Source organism: Drosophila novamexicana, unplaced genomic scaffold (assembly GCF_003285875.2).
Source record: "Drosophila novamexicana strain 15010-1031.04,08,12 unplaced genomic scaffold, DnovRS2.1 tig00004560-arrow-pilon, whole genome shotgun sequence".
NCBI lineage: Eukaryota > Metazoa > Arthropoda > Insecta > Diptera > Drosophilidae > Drosophila > Drosophila novamexicana.
The window spans coordinates 1,954,113-1,964,692 of NW_020825054.1; positions in this window are offsets into that span (position 1 = coordinate 1,954,113).

Genomic DNA, 10,580 nt, shown 5'->3' on the forward strand with positions numbered 1-10,580 from the left:
CTGGTGCTATAGAATATTTTATTTTTTCTTACATTGTATTAAAATAGTCCGTTAAAGTGTGGCTAGTTCAATTTCATTTACATTTTTGATTTATAGACGATATCTATAAATTAAAGTTACTTGATATATAAAAACTATTTGAGAAGCACATGCATGTTAAATTAAGTGACTTTAGCTCTTTTATCTTAAGAGATTTCTTCAAAAGGCATCTTTTCGAGATTAAGGATTTGATGATTTCTGCAGCAATGTGGGTTATTGCAACCCAATTGTTTTGCGAGCTAAGTAGGATATGTATTAAGTCAGTGACTGTAAAAGTTCTCCCAATACTTTGGCTAGCTCAGCCCGTTCAGCAGGACTGTCCTGTCATCTAATGCACATTCCATTGGCCAAACTCAAACAGGGGGCGAGCAGCAGAGAGTTTCGCATTAAATTGACTGTCTTTCTTTTGAATTTAGTAAAAGCAAAAAACTGTCGGAGGGCTGGATACTTGCCACGCCTACCAACAAGTACCGGATGCTTGTTTGAGTTGCATTCGACGTTGCCAAAATTGTCTCTGTTGCGTCTCAAACCGGAAAAGCTGGTTACTTTAAGTATATGAGATACGCAAAGACCATCATCAAAGTTTTCTCTTAATTTAAAATGTTGAAACATTTTGACAACAAATTTTATGTAAACTGGCTTAATGAGTTTTTTCTTGGAACCTGGCCAGCAAGTTTGTAAAAATAACGTACAATCGGTTTGCGTTTCTAACAGACCAAAGCGTGTCTATGGATCAGCAGAGAAGGCAAACACGTTTTAAGCCCCGTGTAAGCAAAATGTTCATATACTTAATACAGATTACAGTTGACTGCATTTTCAAAAGTTAGCACTCGACACAATATAAATTCAAAGGTCAGAAGCGGCGCGTCCGGACGCAATAAGTAAACGCACAGCTGGGGGTTAAGACTCGGTTCAGTTGGTCTCACAAATGGAAACATTCAGTCACAAAGTACCTCTACAATTTGAAATTTAACTTTAGTGACCAAAAACTTAGGTAAGCACTGTCAGATTATTCCCAAGCCCCTACCAAGTAAACAAATCTCCTCTCTCCAACTCCCTCAGCAACTAAAGTGTTGATTTAATCACGCTCTCCTATGCTTAAGTCCCACAAAAGAAAATACCAGAAATCTTGGCACCAATCTCACAACGCTTTTTATGGTTTCACATGGTATATGCGTCGTATTTTATTTGTCTCCTTTTGATTACCGAAAAGGCCCTGGACTCTCTAGTTTTTACAGAGTTTCATGAATTGATTATGAGATTATAAACTTTATCTATCCTTAGAATTACTAACAGGAGTCTATTCTGTCTGACCTGTAAAAGGGCGCTTAGATAGTTGTAAAAGGGCCACTAGTCTTAACTCCGACTTGTCATAGATACTCTTTAAATTCTCCTTTTGTTTTTTGCAGTAAAAGCGTTTGACAAGCACAGCACTCTTTTTGAGGCTTACTGATTGTCAACAACTGTGGAGATAACCTAGAAAATTGTTGGCCTTTTATTTGCAGCTGCCAAATACCAAAAGCTAAAGTAACACAGCAAATGACATGGTTATTTGTATAAAGAGGTTGCGGTATTTACCACCCAATAGGCCATTTAAATAGGTCGAAACATTCAGGACGCGTCTTTTTTTCATCATCAATTGCTTATCGTTAAAGCGACGAGGATGTGGACAAGATATGGATGACAATGTTGTTGTGTCTGTTGAGATCCCAAATGGATCACAATGGGTCGTGATTGCGAATTATATGTGCCGTGCTACCAGCACGTTGTAGCTCAAGTATGAGACGCAGCCAAATGAAGAGCTTGTGAGCCCCAAAGTGATTCTTAATGCTCGGCTTCACGCCTTTAAGACGTCTGATACGTGTGTTGACGTTTTGGAAAACCAACAAAAAAGAAATACAAGAGAAAGAAAAACAACAACGTTAATATAAACAGTTTTGTTTCCTTGTGAGGTTGCTGTATGCATGCAAATTCGACCCACTGGAAACTATTTCAGTGCCTAGCTGATGCTGATGTTGCTTGTTGAACACTCTTTCGAGACATTTGCATGGCAAATAGGTAAAACTCTTTTCAATTGGGACATCTTATCTGCTAGACAGGCCAGCTTGATGTCTTTTTTTTTATCTGAATAAGTTATTATTTATGCGTGTTAAGCCATTGAACCAGATGAAGTGACTTGTTTTTGCTGCCTCATTACTTGATTCAAATTTTCGTTAAAACTTTTAAATAATATAGGGTTGTGACTGTTGCATACTGCCGTAATGCATTAATAGAAAACAATATCAAAATAAGTAAGAGTGGGGCGTACCTGTCCAGTAAATACCCTCTACTCAGCTGCCTAACAAAAATGATTTCTTTTAATTCTACCCAAATAAGCACAAGCACAAGTTGCTGCTACTTTTTACTACTATTTATTTTTTACTTTATATAATATAAATACTGACTGGTGGCCGTATGTAATGAGGGTGCACGTTAAAACGGGCTTGTGGGAAATTCCACCACAAATCGCTAAAAACGTTTGTATGAAACTTTTTTTTACCATCCGATCAGCCTCAAACTCATTTTCTTTGTTTAAATTCACTTGAAGTGGAGTTTCAGACTTTGGAAAAATGCATTCATGCTTAATGGAAATGGGGGTCAAAGACTTGTTGGCTGACATTTTACGCTCCAATTCATATCCAAAGATCTATATGAAATCTGCTCTACTCTTTTTTCAAAGCTCTACATAGCAGCTTATCTTATATCTTTTTCCCATCAGTGCAAAATTCATATTAAAAGCTTTTTGAGAAAATTTATTTTATACCTTACGTACTACGGGAAAGGCCAGTTTTTCCCGCTAATCAGTATTTATTTATTTATTTTAATATTAAAAATAATTATTTAAAAAAATAGATATGTGTGTGTAGTTTTTACTATTATGCAGAATCGTTATTTAAATGAAGTAAATTAATAGTTTATACAGTTTTTAACATACATTAATATTTAAATCTCATATGTCGAAATTTTCTCTTTTTTAATTTATCAAATGGATAAAGAAAAATATAATCGAAAGGATGTTATCGTTACTTTAAATTTATATCCGAAATTGGCTCGTATTGCATGTGATAGGATTAAATACACGCTGTGCGCACTTTTGTGCAGCATAATGTACGCCACTTTCAATTCCTGTTAAAATGGCATACATTAGTTATCCCCACGAAGAGGTAAGTGTGCTTGTGTGTGCACGAGATATGTTTGCACTCAATTTACGAGGAGTGTGTTCGGGCCATTGTGCGGACAGGTGTGCGCTGCGTATTCACATAATTCGATGCAATTCCATTCCAATTTCGATTTAAGTTCATCAGCATATCAAATCAAAATTCGTTTGTCCGCTTTAAAATTTTTTTGCAACTTCATCCTTTGTGCGTATCTGTATGTCAATTGCAGAACATTGCGCAGATTGAGTGAGAAATCTTTGAAAAACGCCATTGAGGCGTGGAATAGGCTTCATATGAGGATAAGGGCGACCTCGTTAGATGTTGCTCTTACCCTCTCCCTTCAATTGAAATCAAATAAAAAGCACATGTGTCTCCTTATATGTATTGTACTTCCATGCGTAAAGTGCGTCAGGATGTGTACCTCACAGCTGGTAAGAGAAACATGATACAACAATATTCATCCCAAGCAAAGCGTTTTTATGTAAGCTGTTATGCGTGCGTCTGCCCTACTAACTGGCTGTGCTTTAAGCCAGTATTTTATATTTTATTTTCTACAAATAAAAGCCAGCTACATAACATTTCACAAAGAATTTTAAAGTGTGGTAGTTTTAAGTTATCTTTTCTTAAAGCCTTAAAGAAAAACTTTCATATGAAAGAAAATGTCAGGGATATCCAATTTTTTCATTTTTTATTGTTTTAAAAATGTTATATGTAAATAATTTAATTTTCTACATCTTATTTAAAACGTATTTTTTCTCTTTACTCTTTTTGTTGGCACAAGGGGTGTCAAAAAAATTCAACTCAATAACATTTGATGTGACGCAGCGGCTTCAATTTTTAATATCCATAATGTTTTATGTATTCGACGTGTTCTAGCTCCAGCTTGACACCCCACAATTCACTGAAAGGCATGTCGACGGCATAAAAAAAATACATGCATACAATTTATATATGCATTTGTTCGCAAGGCAAAATATTATTAGCCATAGCAAATTGTTAAAGGAAGTGCCAAGGAAGTGAGCTTCAAAAGCTTTGAAGCACATCTCTTCTCTTCTCTTCTGTTAGCATTCCAATTTTGAAATTACCTGCTGGCCACAAAAAAAAAAAAATACAACCGATCTGACAACTAGAGATCTTAAGCTTGTTTAGCATATCAAATATCACATCAAATTATCCAAAACAAATATATTTTGGTACAAAGATAGTTTCAACTAGATTTAACCAACATTGTTGCTTTAAATTTACCATGGTTTAACTAACCCCTAACTAACCTTCCATATTTACCATACCCAGTTTGAATGTTCTCTAAGGTCAACGCTCATGTTTTGGGTTGAATTGAAGCATTTCGACGAGGTTACTACGTATCACATAATATTAATGCGTGGTGAGCAACTGGCCAAATTTGTGGTTTTTCTTGCCGCTAAGGTCTTATAGGCAGCCATTCAGCGAATAATCATAAATAACACATTTATTTGCCCGCTATTACTCATGTCCTCTCACACACTCCATCTCATCATCTCTGTGTTGCAGATATTACAATGGTTCCGTGTACATGAATACAACGTGTGTACCAATTGGCGGCAATAACACAATCAGCGGAGGCAGCATATTTGCACCGACGACACTGGGAATTGTCTCCATGGATGGCTACCACCCACCACCGCCACATATATACCCATAACACCAGCAGCAGACAGCAACCAAAAAAACGGCAGCAGCCTGAGCATATGCAAATCAGGAGAATGCGACGGCATGCAGATAGGGCAATAGGGCAGTTGCTGGTGCGGCAGTTGGTGTAAGCAACCGCAGAAACAGTGTGGGCATCTTGTCGTGGGAGCCAACGGCTCTGTGGTTGTCTGAGGCATCTACATTAGCAACAATTCCAGCCTATTAACATTGCCCAAAGCAACTCTCACCAAAAATGCATAAGCATAAAAAATAGTTACTTAAAATGTATATTTCAAATTCCAGTACCCCTAAGAAACTGTTTTCAACTCATTATAGAAAATTAACATTAAATTAAATAAAGTTTCGCAACACATGCAAATGCTTCATTTGAAAAAAACTATTTAAAATAGCTCCATATAGAATAGGTTACAATCTTAATTGCAATGCTGTAGACTGAATAGACTTCAATAACGATACACATGAACGTGTGTGTGTGTAGATGTGTACAGAAAGTCTTACATTTTGCAGGAGCTGCCCCAAACATGTGGCAAGCCAAAACACGTAGGAGGGGCTACGTTCCAAATAGGTTGTTAAATACATAAAAATAAATATACCTTTGAATTTTTGGGTTAAAACAAGTTCGATTTATTGTTAAATTTGGCAAAAGCTATTCAAAACATCGTTCTACTTTCGTCACTTTAAATATTTTATAAAGCATAAACTCAGAGATAACATAAGTTTTCCTTTAACCCAAGTGGCACATCGTAGCCCAACGCCAAATCCAGTCAATACGTTTTTCAATTCGCTCTCAGCTCGGACGCTCCGGCAACATAAATCTACATGATTGAGCTCATAAATATTTCATGGATGCGCTTCCCTTCTCGGGTTTTAGTTGTTGTTATAGTTGCTGCTGCTTATAAGTAGAATGTGTCCAGCTGGGCGTACAGACTTCAATTTCCTTGGCATTTCGCTGAAATAATGGTTCCGTATATTACTTTTCCTTTTATTTTTAATATGCTCATTCAATTTGCTTTCGCCCATGCGTTTGCCGTTGCTCGTTCGACGTGTCGTTTATTGATAACAACACAAACAATTTACGATTTCTGCCCTGGATAACATTAATCTGGCTCTGACCACTTCTTCAACATTCGCTTGCTGTCATTACTTTTTAAAACATATATGAGCCCATAATGCGATTGTAATCAAAAAATTATAACAACTTAGGATTTGGGAAACATAAAATAAGTTCCAAAAACCCTACAATTCACGGAGAGCAGTGATGCATTTGCAAAGAGGAGTAAAATAGTCACATCACCAGATGGTGGACCGATAGCCGTCCCTTAAGAGTCTTACACTGAGCGGAACCAACAAAGGTAGCATTGAGAACGAGATTTAGCAGCCCAAAGCACGAACAAATAGATTCCAAGGACCAGTCAGTAGTAAGGCTACCGTTTCAGTTGCGCAGGAGACACCGAATAGAATAGGAGATACTACACAATCTTAAAATAACAGATAGCTGCTCGGAAAAAACGGTAGCTACAATTAAGAAAACACAAATTGGATAACTCCTTCTAGAGTTCAACATCTCGGTAGAGCAAACCGCAATAATTAGGACCCTGGTGGGTGAAACAGTAGGCGTAAATGCAGAGATTCGGACGTTGTCCCATCGCGTGTCAATTGGGTGTAAGAACCTGAACGAAACTTCGACCAGAGAGGACGTTTGGCCAGATTGTAGCCCTACAGAACAATAAGCGTATGACTTAATCCAAATATTTATCCTAAGGCTATCAGCGGAAAGCGCGAAAACGGCCTTTTTAGTAGGTATACTTTAAGAGAGTAAAGAAATTCTAAGACTGCAAAATTTTTTGATATGTCGTGTGCCACTCATTACATTTTTGGATTATTTCCATTGCTTGTTAATATTTCATATAAGAGCCAACTTCGTAAATAACAAGTATATTCACTTTTTGACTTTTGCGAAAAGCCTAAATCACCGTTTAGAAATTGTACAATTGGGAAGCAAAACAATTATTATTATTATGTTATTAAGATATTTCGTTAAGCTCTTATAACGCACTCCCTTACACTTTTAGTGCATACTTTCGAAGCAACCGTAAGCTTCCTTAAAATGACATCTTTCTTCATTCAGTCATTTACTTTCCCTCTATTATATGGTGATAATATAAAAACATATCTTTAATATGCTGCAAATCTATCTGCTAGGGTATTAAAGCTTCTGTGCTTGTATACTCGATAGTTAATTCAAAAATATCTGTTATTTATTTACATCTAGTTCGTACATTTATAATGAATACCAGCTGCTGACGCCGCGTTGTCCGCACGCTTGGCATGCTACGAAGTATTTTTGTTCGTTCCCTTATAATGTCAGCTATAACCAGGTGGTCAATGTCCGATGGGTTTGCCAGCTCTGCAGCTCAGCTTGTCGTTTATTCTATCAATTATCATTAATTTCGAAATGCTCCTGTCTTCACCAGGGCTGTCGCACCTTATGCACGATGTCCGGCTACATTAATTGTTGTTGCTTGTGCGAATAATTTGACTATTTGCACAATCTCTTTAATACCGGCACAGTGCAGCCTCAAACTTGTTGGTAGTTTGCGAGGCGTGGCTAGTTGTATCCAATAATTAAGTTTACATTTGCGTTTTCTCCATTGTCTGTAATCGATTATGGTAATGGCTTGGTATGATGTCAGTATTATGATTAACAATCATACAACATGCATAACTTAAAAGACGTTTCAAAATATAACGAAAAAAAAAATTGTTTTTCCAGCTGGTGTGGTTTTTGAATGAAAACATTTGTGGGGAAGTCGGAAAAAAAGGTAAAACAACATGGGTTCTAATTTTAAATATGATTAAAATTTATCGGGCATCTGAACGACTAAAAAATTAGGCTTCGCTAGTATTTACAAAGTAAAATATAAGTTAATTGATTAATGGACAATTAACAAGGTTCACGAGCCTAACCTGAAAGCAGCAAATTGGGGGCGAATCGTAGACCAAACAACCCAAATTTGTTTTTGCATTGATTGTGCGACCTTACTTCGAATTAATAGTGTATACTCTAACTCTCCATCAGAGGGCATTTAGATGAGTGCATCTCTTTCATAGATTAGAATAAGTTCTGACGATGGTAATCATTAATATAGTATGCCATGAGAACAGGCTGAATCAAATAAAAATAATTGGTTCGAGGAAAAACATCCACAAAGCGCAGCTGACAAAACATTCGACAAAAATCATAAAGTCCACGAAAAGTTTGTGGGTATAAAACAAAATGGCAACACTGAAAAGACAAGTAAAAAATAAGAGCAAAAAAGAAATGAAATTCACTAACATCAATATTAAAATGCCGTAAGAGTAACAGTAAATTTGAATGTCTGTCCATTTTTATCCAAGTGTATATCCATTGTGGCCAACCAGCGACAAAAATATTTGCGGTTTGTTTTGAAGAAAACTTAAAAAGTTTATTTTTTGATACTTGCCTCTTTTTTAGGGTTGTAAAAGCAGTTGCTTCCTTCCCTTTGCTTGCCGAATGCCAAAATAATGGCCGGAGTGCATGTGAAGAAGATTCGGGTGAAATTCTGGCGCAGCAATGCGAGTATTGCTATAAATTAAACTCTGGGCCAGAAGCCTGGCGGCGTGGACAATTGAAAACTGCCAACAACAAATTATTCAACGCAACTTTTCGCTTCTTACAAAAGCACACGGGGTTTTGTGTATCGCGCTCCTGGGGGCAAGGACATCAGATTCGTATATATTTTTCCCAGTTGGACAATTATGTGCTTGATTGTCACGCAACAAAACCTATAATTTGATTTTTTATTTTACTTTCTGCGTTTTAATTTTAAGTTTCATTTGGAATATGTATGAAGATGCGTGACGTTGTGTCCTTAATTGTTTGAACATTAATGTTTTTTATTGTGGCGGATTAATGTTGTTGCTTTTTATTAATGCATAGTTGACCATATGTGGTAATTTAAAAAATAATTAGCAATTATGTGCTTAAGGTGTGGCAATAAATTGCAATACTATTGTTTGGTTAATGCAAGCACATAGTTCCTTTAATAATAAGATTACATTTGTAATTTTTTGCATGCTTTAAGATTTATGTATGTTAACTAGACGGTATGTTGCACATTTGGTGCGTATGGGTCTAAGCAGTGAATAATAACAATAAAACTAAACCAATATAATAACATACGCGTTACAAGGCTTTTAAATAATAATTTTAAAGAAATGCTTATGAAACAATATTACACGTAATCGACAAAAAACAAATATAAACAAGAGGTTCTAGAAAGAAAAGGTAACTAAACTTGAATTGCTATAAAAATTATTTATTATATTATTTCGTTTTTTATTATTATTTAGAAATTATATGAACAATTATTGCGCAACGATATCGCGCTATCGATGGTGCGTGCTTCTTCTTTACAAATCTGCTCAACTTAAATTAGTTTTTAATTGAGACTGCATACGATTAGGTTCTGAAGAATCACTTAAATGCATATTTCAAGCTGATAAACTTGATGACTCAGTCGATCTAAAGGAACAGTTAGTAAAGCTGAATTTATTTGAAATTTTTGTTGTACATTTATTTTACAAATTATTTATATAATTACATAATTAATTATAATTACAAAATAAATGGGTAGACTTTTGCTTAAAAGCTATCTATAAAAAGCTCTAAATTGCCAAGCCTACCAAATGTTACAGCAGACTCATGAACTTCAGCAAACAGATGCAGAAGAGCACATAAGTGAGCTAGAAAAACACTCTCACACATACACAAACAATAAACAGAAAGCAAAACAAGTAACAGGCTCTAGACGGGAGTTCCCGACTAGGGGATACCCTGAACTCTCTTCTAACCACACCCAATGCAGCTCGCTTAACGAGCACTTAGCGAGTGAGAACAATTTTAAATTGACCCCGGAGGTACGTCGGACCATCTGGCGTCTGTTTTCGTGTATTTTGAGATATTTGTGAAGAGTGCAGTTTATCGCCTCGTGTCTCAACATTCGCATGAACATTTCTTATTATAGCAAAAATAATTAGATTAACTTCATTCAATGGACAGCTTTAATAATTTCGTTTAATGTATCATTGTGTTTTTTCAAACTTAAAATATTTTAGACATAATTTGTAAATACTTCCGTTTCTCTTGGGGTTTTCGTGTTTGACAATGCTTGTGTTTCGCTTTGACTATGCCAAGCCGAAGACTAAGCTAATCAAAACTTTCGCAACGAAATTGAAAGCTGTGTTAAACACATTAAAAGTGAAAACTTAAGCACCTGCTTCGCGTTCTTTTGTGAATGTCCCAGGTATAACAGGCAAGGAAGAGTAGAGGGCGTAATTGAGGCAACGTTCATAAATAATTTCAATAATGTGCTGCAAATGCTAACAGCAGTAGCAATGGAAGTAGCAGTAATAATAATAACTGCTACCACATTGCCGATAATCGGGCTCTATCCTGTGGTCAAAACATTTGCTTGCCGTAGCACAGATGGCAGATCTTTTAATCATGGCAAGGACTTGCCGATTAGCTTCAGACGTATCATCATGCTGACAGAGCAAAGTTCCTATTAGGTTTACGAGCTTGAGTTAATGGACAATTCGCGTCTTAAATGAAAGAACATTTATAAGTATTAA